Source organism: Saimiri boliviensis, chromosome 2 (genome assembly GCF_048565385.1).
Source record: "Saimiri boliviensis isolate mSaiBol1 chromosome 2, mSaiBol1.pri, whole genome shotgun sequence".
Lineage (NCBI taxonomy): Eukaryota > Metazoa > Chordata > Mammalia > Primates > Cebidae > Saimiri > Saimiri boliviensis.
The window spans coordinates 61809200-61829329 of record NC_133450.1 but is presented as its reverse complement, the minus strand read 5'-3'; the positions used below and the strand labels follow the sequence as shown (position 1 = coordinate 61829329).

General features: G+C 43.4%; 1 long non-coding RNA gene across 1 annotated transcript in view; it reads left to right on the top strand.

Moving 5' to 3' along the window:
• LOC141582641 (uncharacterized) overlaps window positions 1-20130 on the top strand; it is an 80540-nt gene that overhangs the window by 10778 nt on the left and 49632 nt on the right. The window contains exon 2 of the long non-coding RNA XR_012515528.1: window positions 6772-6872. This is a non-coding gene — a long non-coding RNA (uncharacterized LOC141582641). The remainder of the gene's footprint in view (window positions 1-6771; window positions 6873-20130) is intronic.

Below are 20130 nucleotides of genomic sequence, written 5' to 3'. Positions count from 1 at the left end.
CCTAAGGGTTGTAAAGGTATGTAGATCCATCTTCTGTAACTTCTTCAGGCTGAATAGGGGCATGATATTTCTGCCTAACTATTAGGGTCTCTTGTATTTAGGGTAGAGTGGAGCTCAGTCAGAAAGTGTTGGTATGGCAAGGTCCATTCATAACTCTTGAGTTCCATGAAAAGGTGATATCTGGAGGATTATCTGGAAGTTAAGTGTTTAATTTAAGAAAACATTGAGTAAGCTCACCCTACATTTCCATACAAAGAGTACAACAGCAATATATTCCACAACTTATTAAAGTAAAATAAGCCAAATTATTCCAAGTAAACTAAATAAGAAGGCTTTCCAGGAACTGGGCAATTGTGGGAACCAAGCTCATATGGGGTCTCTAGCTGATTCCAATATGTGCCCAGAATTAGACTATTGATCCAGATTTTTATATTACTCATCCCTCTTGTTTCCTCTGAGCTGCAGCCAGAGATCACCGATTGGTTCACAGGAAAAAGCAGGGTCAGTTTAAATTGCAGAAAAAAATTCAAAAACAACCGATGAGACTAGAATTTAATAACAGGTGTACCATTGTTTTCGAAACATAACTTTTCTCTCTCCAGTCCTCATTTTTATTTAAAACATATCAGAATGGGCCGGGCGCGGTGGCTCAAGCCTGTAATCCCAGCACTTTGGGAGGTCGAGGCCGGTGGATCACAAGGTCGAGAGATCGAGACCAACCTGGTCAACATGGTGAAACCCCGTCTCTACTAAAAATACAAAAAAAAATTAGCTGGGCATGGTGGCGCGTGCCTATAATCCCAGCTACTCAGGAGGCTGAGGCAGGAGAATTGCCTGAACCCAGGAGGCGGAGGTTGCGGTGAGCCGAGATCGCGCCATTGCACTCCAGCCTGGGTAACAAGAGCGAAACTCCGTCTCAAAAAAAAAAAAAAAAAAAAAAAAAACCATATCAGAATTATGACAGAACATATCAGAATCATTATTATATTTGGCTTGATTATTTGTATACAGTGCAGTAAGAATGATTCTATTTCACATAGGCTTTTTAAATTGGCTTTGGTGGAACTTTCTTTCATAAAAGGAATCTCAGATAAGCCTTTTTTTTTTTTTTTTTTTTTAGATGGAATCTCACTCTGTCACCAGGCTAGAGTGCAGTGGCATGATCTCGGCTTACTGCAACCTCTGCCTCCTGTGTCCAAACAATTCTCCTGCCTCAGCCTCCCACGTAGCTGGGACTACAGTACAGGCATGTGCCTCCATGCTCAGCTAATTTTTGTATTTTAGTAGAGATGGGGTTTCACCATGTTGGCCAGGATGGTCTCAATCTCTTGACCTCATCGTCTGTCTGCCTTGGCCTCCCAAAGTGCTGGGATTATAGGTGAGAGCCACTGCACCCAGCCAATACTTTTTTAAAGCTGAGTCCAGCCATGAGTTGGTAACAAATACCTATGAGTTTTGGTGAATTCTTCTCCTTAAGAGATTTCAGATAAGTTGGGGCTTCTGGGCCCATCAGAAAGTGACATTCTTTGGTTAGGAACCCCTGTACAGTGACTGTGTAGGCAAGATATGAGGCTAGTTTTCTCAAGGGGCTTTTATTGGCTCTGTAAGTCAAGTTTCATTCCTTAAAGGAAAATATATCATTACAGTCAAAGCCTTGGTAAAATAACCGTGGAGCCTAGTCTCCAATTGTGTCCAGTTGCAAAATAAAATGGATTATTATTGTACTTACGCAGATAACTATATTGCTATAAATTAAGAATACACAGTTTCCAAATTCTGGAGAAATCAGGTAGAGAGAAGCAAATACACTCCAAATTTTGTTTACAGGAGTATACTTTACTCAATTATCAAAAGTTGTAAATAGCTTAAAATAACAGTTTTTTGGCTCTGTAAAAGATCAGCAATGTTTTAAGCAAAAAGTCAAAAAGATTGTTTCAGACTTCTATTAGTTTAGTTAATGCAGTTAACTCCTGTTCTGTTTGATGCTCATGAACATTTCAGCTCTCCGTAAGAGTCCTGAAAGATTTTCTCTATTCTAATGTCACAATGTTCAAAGTTATCAGAAACCTGCATTTAAAAGCATCTGTCAAAATCCTGTAGCTAATTAAGGGTCACCTTTTAAAGAGGATCAAAACAAGATAACAATTGCCTGTGGATGACAAAAAGTCTTGGAACAGCCACTATTACAGCCACAATTGGCTAGGAATTTTGGTTCCTTCTATGGCATACAACAATTTTATATAACAATTATAATTATTATTAATATACACTAAGTCATATCATGATTATATGAGTTTCCCATAATTTTGGAGAACATACCAATAACTTAAATTATACAAATACAGCCCAAAGAAAGCCAAACACCCCACTGTTTCATATTTAACCATGCTTCCTGTATGATTGTTATACCAAATAAGCCAGATACGTTATTTTTTGATTTTAGGAGACCTAATAGCTAAAAGATTAATTAATAGATCAGAAAAAGACATAATTTATAATTTGATTTTGGAAAGTTTGTCAAATATCAAAGATTTAAAACATTTGATACTAAAAAACCAAATTGCAGGTCACCATAAGTCATTTACTTAGCCAAAACAATAACTCAAAATTTTTTAAAAGGCAAAACCTTCACTCATTAACAGAGGGAAGACGTAGCTTTCCAGACAATCTCTTTCCTTTCCCTTTTTTTGTCTATAGTTTATTCAAAAGGCAAACAAAAATCTTTCATTTTTTAAATATAACTTGAAAATTGGCTGGGTATGGTGGCTCACGGCTATAATCTCAGAACTTTTGGAGGCTGAGGTGGGTGGATTACGTGAAGTCAAGAGTTTGAGACCAGCCTGGCCAACATGGTGAAACCCAATCTCTACTAAAAATACAAAAAAATTAGCCAGGTGTGGTGGCAGGCACCTGTAATCCCAGCTACTCAGGAGGTTGAGGCAGGAGAATTGTTTGAGGCCAGCAGGTGGTGGTTTCAGTAAGCTGAGATTGTGTCACTACACTCCAGCCTGGGTGACAGAGGGAGACTCCATCTCAAAAAAAAAGTCAACATGGAAATCTTATTTAAAAGAGAAAGCCAAATTTCACCCTTTACATTTGTGTACTATTGATGTCAAACTCAATTCTTAATAAAACCTTATAGATAAATCAATCTTAATCAGTTTGACCATAAGGCAAGATTCTCTTATACCTTTTATAACCCTTTACAAATTTTTGCTAAAGAGAAGATAAGTTCTTTAAGGAAAACCCTGTTGTGCTTTTATTCCAATGTTCAATTTACAGAACAACTGAAGAATACCTGGTTTAAGTGTCCCCACCCAAATTTTATCTTGAATTGTAGCTCCCATAATTCCCATGTGTTGTGGGAGGGACCCAGTGGGAGATAATTGTATCATGGTGGCAGTTTCCCCCATACTGTTCTCATGGTAGTGAATAAGTCTCATGAGATCTGGTGATTTTATAAGGGGTTTTCCTTTCTGCTTGGCTTTTCATTTGCCCTTTGCCTGCTGCCATGTAAGTTGTACCTTTCCCCTTCTGCCATGATTTGTGAGACCTCCCTAGCCATGTGGAACTCTGAGTTCATTAAATCTCTTTTTCTTTTCTTTTTCTCTTTTTTGAGATAGAGTCTCACTCTGTCACCAAGCTTGAGTGCAGTGGCACAATCTCAGCTTACTGCAACCTCCACATCCTGGGTTCAAGCAATTCTCCTGCCTCAGCCTCCCAAATAGCTGGGACTACAGGTGTGTGCCACCGTGCCCAGATAATTTTTGTATTTCAGTAGAGACCGGGTTTCACCATGTTGGCCAGGATGGTCTCAATCTTTTGACCTCGTGGTCTACCTGCCTCAGCCTCCCAAAGTGCTGGGATTACAGGCGTCAGCCACCGCCACCACATCCAGTCCTCTTTTTCTTTATAAATTATCCAGTCTTGGGTATGTCTTTATCAGCAGCATGAGAATGGACTAATGCAAAAACACTTTCACTTTAGCCAGTATGTTCCCACAGAATTTTTTTTACAAGATTAACCTACAATTTGCTCAAACCTTCAGATTTTTCCTATAATAACTTAAAACAATCTTTTAACCCTTTAATTTAGGCAAAAAAAATCCATATTCCCATGGCTTCTTATAACCTTTTATCAAAAACACATTTACTTTCCTTACACACCTTGCATACAAAACTGTTTTTCCAGTAGTCTCAAGTATACATTATACTGTTAACTCTTCAGAACTTTTTAATTTTTGGTAAAAAACCTGGCAAGTAAGCAATTTTGATTGTGTACTAGCTAGGTATGGAGCCTAGGACACCAGGCAGAAATGCAAATAGGGTCTGACTTCAGCATAGCCAGGGCCATGGCTAACTTCACCAAATGTCCCCAGGCCTTACCTAAAATCAAACGGCTCCAAAGCAGGTATGTTGAAAAATTTTCAAGAATCCAAGAAGCAGTTTATGACCTTAAAGTCTTTAGCAAACCTAATATCTGACCTGCCTAATGTCTTTGTTTTGAAGACATTCTTATTTTACCTATGATTTTTAAAACTATCTTTATTTCCCAAAGATTACTTAAGTCATGTGAACTAAGAGGAGTTACATTTTTATGTTTCTGACAAAATATTTTATTTAAGCCAATTAATCAAAGCTCTTTCATATAAACATTACACATGCAACACATGTAAATACACAAACAGACAGAAGAAGATCCAGTAGTTGTAAAATTTTTTATTGCCAGTTTCTTAATTGGATTATGGGTTTCAGGGTCCTTCCACTGAATGGCATAGACCAAGAGAAAGTACCACCATGTGGTTACATGGTGAAGCTCCCAAGGACATAAAACAAAAGGAGAGGAAAACCTCATCCAGTTTTTTTGTTTGTTTCAAGGACCTCTGACCAGGAGTTTTGACATGTGGTCCCTGGGCAAAATGGTTGCCCTGGGTACCAGAAAATATAGGGAAGGGAAAGGAAAGCATTGCCTGGGGCAGGGTGCAGAAGGCGAAGAGCTCAGGGAGGCCAGAGAAAGACCCACCCATTGCAGCAACACTGACTCAAAAATTCAGGTGGCTACTTGTCATCTTGAAGGGATCAGCTCTCTATTTTCCCCCTTTCAGGAGAAAAAAAGGTCCCCATGTCCCATGATGCTGCACGTGCTTAATCCTCCCACTCACAGCCATCAGCAAAGAGTGCATGGCAAATTAACCCAAAGAGAATAGCAGTATCTTGTTAGTGCCAAATCCATTTTTAACCAAGAGGGACTTTACTGAGAGGGACCTCTAACCCCTTAAATCTTAGGAAGGACTCTAACCTTCCTAAATTGGGCCTCGAACGTGAGTTTGGTCAAGCATCCTTGCCTTTTATTAAGAGGGTCCTTTAACCCACTCTGTCTTAGGAGAAACTCCCCTACGTTGGGCTTCTAACCCAATCTCATTCTTTACCCAGGTAAAATGTACCCCACCGCTTACCCAAAGTCAGCCAATTGGTGTTGCAGTCTATTTCCTTTGGGTCAAGGGTTTCCTCAGTATCGTCCTTGCATGGTTCACTAGGAGCATGTTACTGGAAAGGGGTCTAATCCAGACCCCAAGAGAGGGTGCTTGGACCTCGCACAGGAAAGAATTTTAGGTGAATCCAGAGTGAAGTGAGAGCAAGCTTATTAAGAAAGCAAAGGAATAAAAGAATGGCTACTCCATAGGCAAAGCAGCATTTTGGGTTGCTGGATTGATAATACTTACAGTTGTATCTTGATTGTATATGAAACAAGGGGTGGCTTATTCATGGGTTTTCTGGGATAGGGGTGGTGGGCAATTCCCAGAGTGACAGAGGTAACTTCCGTCACGATCTAGGTTTTGGTGGATTTGGGCTGGCTTCTTTACCTCATGCTGCTTTATCAGCAAGGTCTTTTGCTGAATTATTTGGCAGTGTTCCAAAACTAAACAGGACTGGGGTTGGGATGCAGGGCACAGTTTTCCTCCTTTCTTTGTCTTGCACAAGGGATACAGCCTCATTTCCAGGACTATAGAGGGTATCCCAAGCAGAGGGCCTTTCCCACCCCTAATTCTGCCCCTTTTTTCATTTTCTGTATTCATCTCTCCCCGGACTTCACACTAAGACTCTTTCTTTCCTCTTTTTTCTCTTCATTCATTTTTTCATTCAAAACATATTTATCAAACTTCTGAGCACTGAACCAAGAGAAAAAGATAGTCACATTCTTGTTTCCAGTAGGGGAAAGGACAGAAATGAGCAAATGCAAAAAAAAAAAAAAAAAAAAAAAAGTACTAAGTCCCTATTTGTCACCAAACTAAGGTACATCAAGGTTCATTAACTTGCTCCAGGGCCACAGCTATAAGGATTTCAACCAGGGCCACTGGTCAGAGATCATGCCATTAGCCACCAGTCCATGCTGACTTCCTGCTTATCACTAATAAAGGAGTAGGGCTCCATGCCATTTGTCAGCTAACGGAGACTGTTTCATACTGTAAATATTGTGTGTGGGGTGGAGGGATGTTCTCCATACAAAATGAAGTTCATAAGAAATGCAGTCATTATGAAAAGGAGGATTGTGAATTCCTCACATATCCAAGAAGGGCGTTTTGAGGGGGAAAGTAACGCTCCTGGTATTAGGATGTGTTGGAATTGGATTTTCCTGAAGAGGGCCAGCCCATCCTTACATTAGCAAGCCAAGGGTCAGATTTAATTAGCACCAAGCCTTGGTTAATTTATCTTGTGAGTATGAGATTGACTCACTGTCTCCATTTGACACCTGGAATTGTACTTCATTCAGGGTGAGGCTATTTAGCCATCTGAAATCGGACTCCTCAGCAACCTCGCCACACTCGGGACTGTGGAGACTGCTCTGTGCTCTCAGGAAACTACTGTCTTAAGGTGAGTAGGGGTCTGGGAAGTGGGGAGGGGAGGGAGCAACAGGGACTCCACACACAGCATTTTTCTTCACCTCCATCCAGGGCTGCTTGCATGGTGATCAGTGGTGAGTGTCTGCTTGGGAAGGGGCTCAAGCCCATCCTTACCCTGAGCCTTTGAGAGCAACTGGCCTGGTCCCAACCTACACTTCCCTCAAGGCCTAAAACCTGGGCTGGGTAGGGGCATAGTGGGCATGGGACAGACAGAATGTTAGAGAAGAACAGAACCATGGAGATTAGGGACCATGCAAAGTCATTAACTTTAAAAGCTGGGGTCTGTGCAGATTTGGGGGCATTCTGGAAGTGGCCCACAAACCGCTATAGGACAGGGCGCGGGGCTCTGAACTACCATATGTCACCTGTCAGGCAGAGCACCCCACAAACCACTATAGGACAGGGCACGGGGCTCTGAACTACCATATGTCACCTGTCAGGCAGAGCACCCACAAACCACTATGGGACAGGGTGTGGGGCTCTGAACTACCATATGTCACCCATCAGGCAGAGCACCCACAAACCGCTATAGGACAGGGCGTGGGGCTCTGAACTACCATATGTCACCCGTCAGGCAGAGCACCCACAAACTGCTATGGGACAGGACGCGGGGCTCTGAACTATCATATGTCACCCGTCAAGCAGAGCACCCACAAACTGCTATGGGACAGGGTGCGGGGCTCTGAACTATCATATGTCACCCGTCAGGCAGAGCACCCACAAACTGCTATGGGACAGGGCGTGGGGCTCTGAACTACCATATGTCACCTGTCAGGCAGAGCACCCACAAACTGCTATAGGACAGGGCGCGGGGCTCTGAACTACCATATGTCACCCGTCAGGCAGAGCACCCACAAACTGCTATAGGACAGGGCGTGGGGCTCTGAACTACCATATGTCACCTATCAGGCAGAGCACCCACAAACCGCTAAAGGACAGGGCGTGGGGCTCTGAACTACCATATGTCACCTGTCAGGCAGAGCACTTTCAATTTTACATGCTCTGTTTTTGGGAAAGATAGTGATGGCCATAGGTCTGTGCACCGAGTACCTTCACATTGCTGCTGAGAGATCAGCTAGAGCCATAGGAAATGGGAAAGGAGTTGCCATTGATGCCCTCTTGTAGGAATCTCAGTCCACCTGCTTCATCCCACTCCACCCCACTGCTTGGCCCAGACTTCTAAATTGTCATTATCAAGGCACATGGCCCTGATGGAGTCTCTACCACCTGCAATGTCAGAAAAGGGGCACAGTGTATGACAGGAGATGAGGTACTGCACTTCTTGTCTTTGGGCCTCAGTTGGTTTGTTTCAAAATGCAGGAGCAGGATTAGGTCACTCTCAGGTGTCTCCCAGTGCTAGGTTATATCTAACTGGGTGGCATAGGTTCATGCCGGCCTCGTGGTTTCTGCAGAGGTCTGCTGGCTCAGGCTCCTGGCTCCAGCAGGTACAGGCTCAGGCTCGCCTATTTCCACAGTCCACTGCCTGTGCCCTGCCTGTTGGCCCCAGAGCCCTCACAGCCTGTGTTAAGTTTCATTTCTTTGGGTGCTCCCCCTTGCTGCCCCAGGGCCCAATCATTAATGTCCTTCTCCCCAACATGCCCTTGCTGAGCTTTCCCACCTCTACAGTGGGGCCATCTGGGGCAGGACAGCAGAGACAGTCCTTTTTTGTTGTTGTTTTTAATTTGGGTAAAATACACATAAAATTTACCATCTTAATAATTTTTAAACTATACAATTCAGTAGAATTATATACATATGCATTGTGCAGCCATCACTGCCACCCATTTCCAGAACTCGTAATCTTATAAAATTGAAACTCTGTACCCATTAAGCAACAACTCGCCATCCTGTACTCCCTCCAGCCCTGGGAAACCACCATTCTACTTTCTATCTCTATGGATTTGACTGTTCCAGGTACCTCATATAATTGGGATCATACAGCATTTGTCTTTTTGTGGCAGACTTAATTTCACTTAGCAGAATGGAAGATCTTCAAGATTTATCCTTGCTCTAGAATATATTGGAATTTCCTTTCTTGTGAAGACTGAATAATGTTCCATTCTATGTATATATTATATTTTGTTTATTCATTTGTCTGTTGATGGATGCTTGAGTTGCTTCTGTCTTTTAGCTACTATGAACAATGCTGCTATGAACATGGGTATATAAATATCTCTTCCAGACTAGGCTTTCAGTTACTTAGGGTATTTACCCAAAAGTGGGTTTACAGGATTATGTGAGAATCTATTTTTAATTTTTTGACAAACTGCCATATTGTTTTCTATAGCAGCTGTACAATTTTACATTTCCACCAACAGTGCACAAGGGTTCCAATTTCTCCACGTCCTTTCAAACGTGTTGTTTTCAGATTTTTTGTTTGTAGCCATCCTAATGTATGTAAGGTGATTTGGATTTTCATTTTTCTGATTAATGATGTTAAGCATCTTTTCATAGGCTTGTTAGCTGTTTGTATATCTTCTTTAAGAAGTATCTCTTTGAGTCCTTTGTCAATTTTTAATTGAGTTTTGTTGTTGTTGTTGTTGAGTTGTAGTTCTGGATATTAACTTCTTATCAAATATATGATTTATAGATATTTTTCCCATTTTTCAGGTTGCCTTTTCACTCTGTCTATTGTGTCTTTTGATGCACAAAGGCACACTTAAAAAAAATTTAGAGACAGGGTCTCACTCTGTTGCCCAGGCTGGAGTGAAGTGGCATGATAATAGCTTACTGCAGCCTAGACTTCCTAGGCTCAAGCAATACTCCAGTCTCAGCCTCCCAAGTAGCTGGGACTGCAGGTACACATGACATAATCAGATAATTTTTAGAGATTTTTTTTTTAGAGATGAAAGTCTAGCTATGATGCCCAGGCTGGTCTAGAACTCCTGGCCTCAAGCGATTTTCTTGTCTTAGCCTCCCCAGTAACTGGGATTACAGGTGCCAGCCACTGTTGCTAGCCTTAGACACACTCTTTATCCATGCTTCTTTTTATGAAATACTCAGTGTCTACTTGATCCCAGGTATGGGCCTAGCATTAAGGGAGGCAGCAATGAATGGCTCCTGACTTGTGTTGGTCAGTTTTGCATTTCTGTAAGGGAATACCTGAAGCTGGGTAATTTATAAGAAAAGAGGTTTATTTGGCTCATGGTTCTGTAGGTTCTACAAGCATGGCACCAGCATCTGCTCAGCTTCTGGTGAGGCCTCAGGAAGCTTTTACTCATGGCAGAAGTTGAAGGGGAGCAGGTGTGTTGTATGGCAAGAGAGGGAGCAGGAGTGAGAGGAGGAGATGCCAGGCTTCTTTAAACAACCAGTTCTTGCATGAATAAGCAGAGTGAGAATTCATTCATTAGCATGAGGAGGGCAGCAAGCCATTCAGAAGGGATTTTCCCGCATGACCCAAGCACCTCCCACCAGGCCCCACCACCAACAATGAAGATCACATTTCAACATGAGGTTTGGAGAGGACAAACATCTAAACCATAGCAGTCCTTGACTTTAGAAAGCTCCAAATCCAGCAGAGGAGATAGAGAACAACATTGCGTTGTGGGAAATTCTGTGGCAGAAAAGACATAGTGCACTCAATTTGAGTGCATAGGTGGAGGTATAGTTGGTTAAGGGAGATTGGGAACGTGTGGAAGTCTTCCTGGAGAATATGTAAGATGGTGAGGTCCTGAAAATTTCCCTGGATCTGGCACACAAAGGATCAGAGGCCTAAAAGAGCAGGGAATGACTCCTATTTGTTCCTCAGGACAGGAACATAGCTGGATATTGGCAGCAATAAGTTTAGGCAGAGGCAAAAGCCAGTTCATGGATGGCTTGCTTATCCTACAGGCCATATGAGGCTGCTGAGGGGTTTTAAACAGATGGGTGGGTCAACAACATCACTTTTCCCTGTACCACAGCAGCCAATAGATACGTCTCCATTCAGTGTTTTATATTCCTGATCTTAGACAGTAAGAAGTGATAGTGGACTATGATGGCAGTGATGGAGGTATTATGAAGTGGTCAGATTCTGGGCATATATTAAAGGGTAAGTCAACAGGATTTATTAACAGACTGGACATGGAATGAGATGAAAAGAAAGGAATTAGGGATGATTCTATCAATCAAAAATAACAACAAAGAGAGGGGCTCTTCAAAGAAAACAGTTTATTAGAGAATGAATGACAGGTGATTGCAATCTGGGATTACACAAGCTATGGTGAACCATGAAGGTAGAGCATAGACATACTCAGAGAGGTAAAGAAAGGGGTCCAAGTCCATTTGTGTTGCTATAAAGTAGGGGTGTCCAGTCTTTTGGCTTTCCTAGGACACATTGGAAGAAGAAAAATTGTCATGGGCTACACATAAAATGCACTAACACTAATGATAGCTGATGAACTAAACAAATTGCAAAAAAATCTCATAGTGTTTTAAGAAAGTTTATGAATTTGTGTTGGGCTGCATTCAAAGCCATCCTGGGCTACATGCAGGTCACGGGCCATGGGTGGACAATCTTGCTGTAACGGGATACATGAGGCTGGGTAACTTATTAAAAATAGAATTTTGTTTGTTTCACAGTTCTGCAGGCTGTACAGCAATAATGATTCAGGCTTCTACTTCTGCTGAGGGCCTCAGGCTGCTTTCACTCATGGTAGAAGGAACTGGCATGTCACATGGGGAGAAAGAGTTTCAGGGTTTTCTTCAACAAACAGTTCTCACGAGAACTGAGAGTGAAAACTCATTCTCATGAGAATAGCACCAGCGCATTCATAAGAGATCTGCCCCCATGATCCAGACATCTCCCACTAGGCCTTACCTCCAACATTGGGGATCAAATTTTAGCACAAGACTTAGGGAAGCCAAACAAACCATATTCAAACTGTAGGCTCAATAACCATTTTGTAATCTGTAAATATCAGGTATTCACCGAAATCAGAACCTTAAAGTTAACTACATAGGCATTTTCACCAGTAACTCAGAAGATTCAGCTCTTTTCATTGAACCAATAACATAATTAGTCTTACTTATCAAAAAGACTGCACAAAGATCCTTTTGTTTTGGGTAGGTTTATAGTTGTACAGCCTTCTATGCCACACCCTGACACCTCAAACTATCTACTAGAGACACATATAAAATCCAGACAAAAACGTATGCTGAAAATTCTGAAGGTACTTCTATTTTTACTTTACCAATATTTTTAAAGCCAGTTTGTTTAGTAAAGTTATACTTAAGTCACATGAACTTGACAACTCCTTAGACGTATTTACTTATATGCAGGAGCACTCTTATAAGCTAATTTGGTAGATGTATAACAGTAAGTATACATATGAGTAAACACATCTAGACATGTATACACACACGCCAATGGAGAGCCAGTAGCTTTTACCTTGGAAATCCAGCCATGAGATAGCAATACAAGCTCACTGGTTTTACTTTGTTTGCCCCAAGAGGTAATCCAATGAAGGCTGTGAACCCAAATTTTGGGTAAAGCAGTTTTCATGGCAGTTTGCTTTTTAAGACCAAACCTCCTCAGATTCCAAAGAACAGTGGGGCCAAACAGCACCGAAGGAGAACATCCATACTAACCAGGCCTGGCCCTGCTTAGAATAACAGCACAAGCCTAGATACATGCAACTCATCCCACTTTGCCACTCAGCAGCAAACTCTTGGTTCCAAACAATATGGGGGCCAAACAGTATTGCAACTGTGAGAGAAACTTCTGAGGAGGGCTTAGTACGAGACGTCAGAGCCTGTGGTGAGGGTGTCCTTTTTGGAGAGGTTGAGGTCTGGAGGATCCCCTGGGGGTGCCCTGCTTTGGGGTTCAATCTGAGTGTCAGACATCTCTTAGGTGGGCACTGGGGCCATTTTGCATGTTTTCCTCTCAGAGGTGATGGCCTACTATGAGCTTTCCTTTTGTCCTTGGATGAAGGCCTTGACTTCATGCATCCTTATAATTTGATATGGCCACACTTTCCCATGCTTCCTGTTCCATGAATGTTATAGCCACGAACCTTAATGATAGGAACTGGAGGCTGGGTGGGTTTCTTTTGTCCTTGCCCAGTCTAATAGATTGAGTAGGAGAAAGGAGGTCAAAATGCCTAAGAGACGTTATCTTTTGCTGTTAAGGTTTCACCTGTATGGAGCAGAGAGGGAAAGAAAAGGAGAAGAAAAGTAAATCCCAAACTTTGGACTTAATTCCTGGTTGGTTCACCAAAATATGTTACCAGTAGAGGGTATCCAGGTTCTTGACATTTTGAACAAAGAATTGGACAAAAGGCACAAACAAAGCAATGAAAGAAAGGCACCTATTTATTGAAATGAAAATACACTCCACAGAGTGGGAGTGGGCTCCAGCAAGCAGCTCAATTAGAGAAATTTCCCGGTATTTAAATAGCCTCTCGAGGTTTCCCATTAGTTATTTGTTGTATGCCCTATGTAAATGAATAGGATGTAGTGAGATTACAGTTATTTACTTGGTTTACACTCTCTGTAAATGGAGAGGATGTTTCCTGTCATTGCTGAAGTAAAGTGACAAAGTTTTTACTTGGGCATGGAAAGCTGGGGCTTTTCTGTTTGACTTAGGTTCCCTGCTTCCAGACCCTATTCTCCTGCCTCAGTTACAGTGGCCTTTCTGCAGGGTTGTAGTCTTCAGAGAGTCTTGTAATCATTTTTATCATAGTCTTGTGTGAATGAGAGGCCCTCCTTGATAGGCTTCTGCCTCTATTTTGTTAGGGTTTGGCACAGGTGGCTCCATATTGATTCTGACAACTTCCACATTTCCCTCTCTTGATAATCTTTCTCTGAAAACACTGCTGATCAGTCATCCTGTGGTTAGGTTTTGCTTATAGCTCAGTACTAGGATGGACTGTCCTGGTTGGCCTGGTCCCACATTGGAGGGAAGGGATTGGCAACTAAGAGTCAGTGTCAAAACCCTTTTGGCTAAAGTAGCTCTCAGGCTAAGTCTGCCTGGAGTTCACTGTTAAGTGCAAGTTTGTCAGTTACATGGGTGTCGGTTTTTATTTCAAAGCACTGGGCCAGCACTGTTCTGTTAGCTATTGTATTTCTGTAGAAATTTGACAGGCAATAGGTACAAAGTTGAAAAAGGACCATGCAAAGCCAAATTCATAATAATATGATGACTCCAGTATGCATAACAGTTTTGAATCATGAACCCAACCCTGAAGATAACCAATTAAACAAATCAAATGACTACGGGGAACCAGGTGAGACTTACATCTGGATCTCAGAGGAAACTAGAATAATTCAGGATTCAGTCCACGTTGTAGGTAAAGAATAAAAACTCAAAAACATTGAACAAGGTTACAGTCTAATAACAGGATTACTACAGATTTTTTTTTTCTGAAACATAATTTTTTAACACCTCCATTTTTACCAAAGGTAATAAAAATAAGACCAATATGTTTATTCACTAAGTTTAGCCTTTAGCCTCATCAGACTTAGCCTGACTATTTGCTTAAGTGCAGGAAGAATAGTAATTGACCACATAGGGCTCTCAGATTTGAAAACCTCTTTAGGCTAGGAAACCCAACTAAGACAGATTTTAGACTCTATAGCAATACCTATAGACGATCTTCAATATGACATCCTAGTCAAAATTTTAGTAATATAACAACATTTTCAGTTGTATCCTGTTATAAAGAGGGCAGATTCTTACTAAGCTTATGCAAATATTTACCATAAAAATGAGAACACTCATATGTAGTTTCCAAATTTTGGAGGGATCAGGTGGGGGGAAAATAAATGTTTCCATTTTGTTAACAAAAGCGTATTTTACCTGCAGCTTGTAGCTGCAGTTAATGAAGTACTCAGACGATTCCAGCCGAGTGGGGTGGGGAGCAGCTCTTCTGAGACAGTGCCCCACCGAATACTTGAGAGAGCTTGCTGAACTACAATTCAGTCAAAAAACATCCACCAGGGGGCGATGTGCAGTGGGGTCATGAGTCACGTATGGCCTTGTTGACTGTCTCTAAAAGCATTCAGACCACATTCTCGGGAGGCTGTTTTCAGCGATCCTTATCACATTTTTCGTTCCTGCCCCTGTTTTCAGGGTCAAGGAGCTAGAGTCTCCTGCACAAACAACATACATGTAATGCCTCAGTATTTTTCCATGCCTCGAACTCAAATGCCTTATATGTAAGCTTGAATATGTTGCCATGCAACCCCCGCATTAACTTGTTGTGAGCTGCAGATAGCTTTAAAAAGATTTCCTTCTATATGGAAAACAAAACATTAGGAAGAATCAGCAAAATTTCAAATTGAAATCACCTTGCAAGCTCCTGATCCTTCTACCTCAGCCCCTTAAGTAGCTAGAATTACGGCTTGTGCCACCACGCCCAGCTAATTTTTGTTTTTTTTTTTAGAGATGGGGTTTCACCATGTTAGCCAGGCTGGTCTCAAACTCCAGCCTGTTGGGATATAGGTGCAGACTTTCACTCCTGCACCTAGCACTTGCAATTGTGTCTCTGCGGCGAGAAGCTACACCAATGGAAAGATCCACAACTCAAGCCCTGCTGTTCAGATTCTTTTGTCCCATGAGGTGATCCCTTAATGTACTCTCCCCATTTCCCTAGGGATGGGGCTTTCTGAGACCCCTACTTCAGCGATTGTTATTGCTCTTCTGGGTCTATCCACCCAGTGGGGCCACCAGGCTCTGAGCTGGTACTGGGGAGTGTCTACCAAGAGTCCTGTGATGTGGTCCATCTTCAGTTCTCCCAGCCATGGATATCCGTACCTGCTGTGGTGGAGGTGGCAGGGGAGTGAAGTAGATAGACTCTGTGAGAGTTCTTGGTTGTAGGTAGGTTGGGTGTGCTGGTTTTCTCGAATGCTGGTTATGCTAGCAGTGATGGTGTCAAGTGGACAGACACAGGGCTTCCGGTTAGCCAGGATGTTGCAGGCAGTGGTATTAACTGTCATTTTCTCCTTCCTGGGAGCAGGGTTGTTCTGTCATGAATTGCTGTAATGGCCTGAGCTGGCTGGCCTCCAACCAGGAGTTGGCACTTGCAAGAAAGGACCAGCCACAGTATTAGCAGTGGCATGTAAGCTTTCTGTGCGTTGGCCAGGGGAGGTATTCTCATTACTAAGGTGGTGGGTGCAGCCATAAAGCTACCAAGGGTATATATCTTGTGTGTTCAGCTACAACAGCAGATAGAGGAATACCATCAGGTGAGAGAGCAGGGTTAGGTGAGTATGGGCTCAGATTCTCCTTGAGTGGGACTTGCTGTGACCACTGTGGGGTATGTGGGGCTGGTTCTCAGGCCAGTGGGTTTATGTTCCAGAGGGGAGTGTGGCTGCCTCTTCCTAGCAGTATTGTTCACCAGGTAAGTGGGGAGAGCTGGTAACAAAAGGCCTCAACAACCTCCCATGCATTGGAGAGGCTGGTCTTGCTCCTGCAGTGCCCCACTAATAGTACCAAGTTTAGATCCAGGCATCTTGTGTGTGCAGAGATTAGACCTAGTCCCAGGCCATAAACTACCCTGCTGAGCAAGCAAGCTCGGCTTTCAGGTTTCTCCCCTCCCTGTCTGCCTACAGTGTCAGCTGTGGCTCCTGCCCTCTTGTCTGCCGCAGTTCCATTCATCTCCTGGACTCTGCTCAAGAAAGTCTGTGCCCAGCTGAAATTATTGCAGAATTCAGTTGGAAGCTTCTTATACCCTGTGACCCCTCCCTGATTCTGCTGGGTTCCTTGAGCGCCCCTGTGAGATAGAGTCAGGGATAGCTTTCTTGGGCTCAAGCTGGAGACCAGGAATGTCTACAGAGCTCTTTCTGCTGTTGCTTTCACTTTGATGTCTTGCACAGCTCCCTAAAGCCGTTCCAGCTCTAAGTAGGGTTAAATCCTCCCGTGATCTGGATTTGCCAGTTCCCCAGTGAGGACGTGTGTTTGGAGGAAGGTGACCCCCTCACACTTTGGGGACTCAGTTTTTTGCTTGTCTTGCAGAATGTGCAGTGATGTGCGGCTTCTTTCAAAAGATCTGTAAATTCCTTCTGTTTTTTCCTATGATCTTGTAGGGGTTCTTGGAAGTTTGTGGTGTGAGTCTCCACACACTGGTCTGTCTGTTCAAGTGGGAGCTGCACATTAGCTTCGTCTCCTATCCGCCACCTTCCCTGTCGCTCCCCACCACAATGTTTGACTCTATAACCAGCTAGAGTCCCCAAAGGAAGGTTGTTCTGGTATGCCTTAGAATTTGGGAATCCCATTCCATTTCTTATTACTTCTTGAGAGCAAAAGGAAATCTTATAAGCAGTTGATGAATTTTAAGGGTTTGGGCAAAGTGTTTGTTTTAAAATCATGACTGACACAGGGATACTTCTTTTACTTGGTGGAAGGGCTTTGCCCTCCTTGTCTGACTGGCAACCATGATTCTCCTGTTGCATGGAAGTTTTCCTGAGACTGGTGGGTTCTTGTGAAAACTCTGCCTTTTGTGTTCAGTTTATTCTTATACGGGGGACTTTGTTCTTTGGAGACTAAAGTCCCTCAGAATCGGTGGTAATTGCCCTAATGGCTTTTAACTAATCATCCCATGCCCAATGTTGGTATATTCATCTTTCCTTTTGAAAGATATTGAGAAAAAAAGTGGTGGCGGGGGGGGGGAATGTAAAAGAGTCATATCATTTACTGATGTACGTGAAAACCAAACATGAAATCAGAAGAGAACTCACTAGAAAGACAAACTCTTTATACCAGAAAGGAATTGCCAGAAAAGACAACATGTTTTAACTTTACAGCATGGGATTATAATATTTTCTAATGAAAATTAGCTTTTTATTTCATTTAAATTACTTAAGAAATCTTGAAGTACCTTCTACTCTTGAAAACCTAAATTCCTGCAGGTAAGGCTAAATTCCCTTTCTGATGAGCATCCTTGCCCCTCATTCTGCCCCTGTCCCACTCTCAGAAATAAAGTGCTGCTGCAATTCCATACGTTTCTTTCCATGGACCCCCCTCCCTTTTATATTGTGACAAAAACTCATAAAATTTACCACCTTGACTATGTTTTCTTGAGACGGAGTGTCACTCTGTCATCAGGCTGGAGTGCAGTGGTGTAGTCTCAGTTCTCTGCAACCTCTGCCTCCTGGGTTCAAGCGGTTCTCCTGCTTTGGCCTCTTGAGTAGCTGGAATTACAGGTGTCTGCAACCATGCCTGGCTAATTTTTTTGTATCTTTGGTAGAGACGGGGTTTCACCATGTTGGTCAGGCTGGTCTCCAACTCTTGACCTCACGTCATCCACCCGCCTCAGCCTCCCAAAGTGCTGGGATTACAGGTGTGAGCCACCTTGCCCAGCCACCATTTTTTAAGTACAGTTCAACAGTGTTAGATACATACTCACGTTGTTGTGATACATCTCCAGAAGTTTTTCATCTTGTGAAAATGAATCTCTGTCCCTATTAAACAGATCTGCTCTACCCTCTCCCCCTGCCCTGGGAATTCTACATTCTGTCTTTATGATATTTGACTACTCTGGGTACTGCTGATTGGTGGAATTATATAGTATTTGTCGTGTGTGTGTGTGTGTGTGTGTGTGTGTGTGTGTGTGTGTGTTTGTGTGTGTGTGTGTGTATAGAGATGGGGTGTTGCTTTGCTATGGGAAGCCTCTGACCTGGAAGAAATCACTGAGCCAGACCGTGTTTCCTCATCTGTAATATGGGTTGGGGGGTGTCCTATCTTTTTCATGTTAGTGAGGAGATTACAGAAGAACAGTTACCTTAACCTGCCATATACGCCTTAAAATGTGATTGGTTCTGATTTCCTAATTTTGGTGTCTTTTCAATTGCTCCGTGGAGATATAAGGAAGTCCCAGAACTGTCTAAGAAGTTGGCACTGGGACTTTCAGGAGGAAGAAACCAGCACCCCCCTGCCACCCCAGGGGAAATAACATCCCTCAGGGCCCTGGGCTAACACACGTCCTTTGGTAGCCCCAACTCCCCAACATCCCTCCTTCCCTCACCCCCGGTTCCTTTCCAGGCCTGCTGTCCCCACAGCTTACAGCAGCCTCCCTAGCCCCCTGGAGCCCCTCATGTCTTTCAGGACAGTGGGTGGCAAGCCAGGTTGTGTGCCCATCATGTCCTTAGAGCTCCATCCCTTTGGCTGAAGTTGAGGAACTTACTCTCTAGGCCATGGAATTCACCCGAGCAGTGACTGGTGTGGCCAGGGTGGCCTCTGGCTGTGCCGCAGCTTTGGCTGTGGGTGAGTGTTCCCGGGAGGGGCTGCTGCTGGGGACGAGGAGACGACTGTGGCAGGTGGTGGTCCCGTCCAGGGAACCATGGGAGAGAAAATGAGGGAACACCTGCAGCCTTGCTGCCCTGCCCTGTCCTCCCACTGCAGGTGTCCGCCCTGGCTTTCCATCTGGGAAGGGGCCAGGGGCAGGCCTAGGCCCTGGGTGTCCCGCAGGTCCCTCCCCCACCCTGCCGGCCCAGACCTCCTCCTGCCTAGCCCAAAACTGTCTATCTTCACTGAGTCCCACTCTCTTCAGCTCTTCCTTCTCCTGAATTCACCATCAGAATTCATCTCCTTTGGGAGTTTCCCTTTTCAACAGGGTCCCTGCGCCCTACGAGATCTCAATCCAGAGTACTGATTTTAACAAAATTCTTCAGCCCACTTTTTTCACTGGTTTCTGTAAGATCTCTTTCTGGTTTTATTTATTTATTCTCATTTGTCTTCCTTTTCACCCTCAATTCCCATCCCTCAAAGTCAACCTTTGTAATAGATTTGATGTGTGTCTGGTTTTCATATGTATTTTTACAGAACGGGGATTGTGTTTTGTTCGCATGTGTTGTAATTGACTTGCAGGAGAGCGTGTTATAGATCCCATTCTATCGCTCTTTCCCACACTGAACCATATTCTTGAGATCCATCAGTGTTATTCAGTGAGCATCTAATCCCGGCTTCTACCTGCTGGCAAGTGCTTCTCTGCAGGTATCCACTGCTCTTTACCTTTCTGTCTCCTGGGTGGACATCCAGGGATTCTTCCAACTCCACCAGCACAAATGGCATAGGCTTGAATGTCCCCTACCCTGACTTCTTCTGACTCTGCCCCAACCTCTACCCTTTATTTGAGTCCTGTGCACTCACCCTTTGCTGACCCTGTCATCCTCGGCTGCCCTGAGCTCCAACACATCTATCCTCAGACCCTTGTTGGGGGCACTGGAGGCTAGCTCCTTCATGCTGGGGTCCTTCACTGGCACCCTCTTTTGCGACTTGGAGGTAACTGGCCCTTGGCAACACACACCACTCT